We start from the raw sequence: 2,268 nt of genomic DNA on the forward strand, positions 1-2,268 counted from the left end.
CTTTTGGAGGATTCCTTTGTCCATCTATGATGGACTCCCAAAGTTGTTTATATGACACAGGCAGGCAGTGTTAGCACCATTGTAGCAGGCAGAGCATACTACACACCATCCCAACCCTGGACAACTTGCAGAGAAGCTCTGATGGATGCAGCTGAGTGTTATATAGGTGGACTAGGCTGGTTGCTGCAGTCTGAGTGCTTTAGGGAATGAATATATTCTCTGGAGGTCAGGGAAGGCAGCATGGTTCTTCACATGGGCTGCTCAGATTAGTGTCCTGGGCTCTATTACTGCCCCTGCCCCCTGCATGGCCATGTGGCCTCAAGCAACTTGCCATGTGCCCCCATCAGAGGAAATGAGGCTGATGCTTGCTTTCCCTTTGCTATGAGCTCCAGCAATGAAAAGTGCTGCTTACAGGTGTGTGGTGCCATAGTTGGGAAGCTGCAAGGGGAATTACAGAAGGCAGCATGAGACTAAGCCTGGGAAATGGGAAGAACAGTTGGGAGTGTGTGGGCAGAAGGAGAAGAGGGTAGGGATGCACATGGGTCCTGGTTCTGCAGGATCTTTGACCACAGCCCCATTCAGAAGAGCAGACTGTGTGTGTAGCTGTGCGTGCCAGGGAATGATGCCCATGGAAAGGGCTTTGCTCTTTTTTTGTTTGAATGTTGGCCTTAGCCTGCTCTTACAACATCTTCAGTGTGTGTGGGTAGCAGGCACTTGTCCTTGAGAAGATCTTGGTCCTATTTCTGCCAGTGTTGAAAGCAAAGGAACACGCAGCTTCCTTCTCCTCCCACACACAGGTGACAGGAATCAAATCATAACTGGTGCGTGTGGATCCTGCCCTGAGGCTATAGCAGTGGGGGAATATTCAGAAGAAAAAAAACAAGTGAATGCTGCATAGTAGTACTTTTAACATCAGAGCCAGTCACTTTCTGTGGCCTGTGGAAGGGGCTCATGCAAACAGATCCTTCTCCATTATCCTCAGTGCCCTGCATTTTGTCCTCTTTTATGCCAGTGTGAAATAGGTGTGACGTGCTATGCATACAAGCCAGGTGGTACTTTGTACCCACTGTGTATAATGAGTAACCTTGCTGCAGGCCTCACTCCTCATGCCCAGGCAGTCCATGTGAACACCTTGGGCAGGATCATCCTGCACTGAAGCAGGAAGCTGCTTAGGAAATGGGTGTTGCCTCCTTTGAAGGTGCTTGCATCTGCAGTGCAGGGATGTGCTGCCAGCGAGCGAGACCCTTCTGTGGGCACTTTGCTAGGAAAAGAGTGATCTGTTTCCAGTAGCCAAAGTTTCTAGCAGATGATTTCTTCTCCACTGGATACAGCTACTAGTGGGTTGCAGAGGCCAGGACACACTGTCTTGTTGCTTTTAGGCTGCTACTGAGTATTGCTCAGCTTAGATCACTGAGTCCATCAAGAGGGCTGGGAGATTTCATTTGCATTCATAAGCAGCTCCGGGTTTTTGTCAATTTCCTTCAGCATATGCAATACAAGACAAACCAGTGTTTGCTGGTTATGTCACTATTTCAGGGGTGGGCAATTATTTTGGGTGGAGGGCTGCTTACTGAGTTTTGGCAAGCCGTCGAGGGCTGCATGACAGGCAGCCAGGGGCAGATAAATATAAATTTTCTAAATTTTTTAGGGGCCCCGTGGGCTGGATAGGATGGCCTGGTGGGCCGTGTGTGGCCCGCGGGCCGCATCTTGCCCACCTCTGCACTAATTGCTGGATATGTTCCGCCCCAGCACCAGCAGACACCAAGGTGAGAGACAGGTTCACTTTCCAATAGATCTGTATTCACTGGCATGAGGCAGACATCCTTACCGTTTCATCAAGGACCATTCCCATGACTTCTAATTTGTACAGCGGTAGTGCTTGGAGCCCTTGGCCAAGAACAATGCCTTGCAGTATTGTGTGTGAGGACAGGGCAGCTCTCCGGAGAAGCTGTATGGCACAGGACATGTAGTACTGCTCAGGGAGCCAAAATAGCTGGGTTTTGGCATCCTCTCTGTGCCTCTCTTTCCCTTGATGTCTTTTGCCTGTCTGCTCAGTTTAGACCCAGGTGAACAAACAGCCTGCAGCACATGCTACAGGTAGCGTGTGTGGCACATGAGCCCGAAGCATTCAGTAAAGATTGGTGCTAGAGTGTATGCTGTGGGGCTTGAGCCTCCAGCTACATGGAGCAGGAGTGGAGTGTGGGGACAGGTTGCTGTTTCAAGAAGAAGTGTCACTGCTGAGAAGTTAACCCTTCCCTGGCCCCACAA

Source organism: Alligator mississippiensis, chromosome 6 (genome assembly GCF_030867095.1).
Source record: "Alligator mississippiensis isolate rAllMis1 chromosome 6, rAllMis1, whole genome shotgun sequence".
NCBI classification, from domain to species: Eukaryota; Metazoa; Chordata; order Crocodylia; family Alligatoridae; genus Alligator; species Alligator mississippiensis.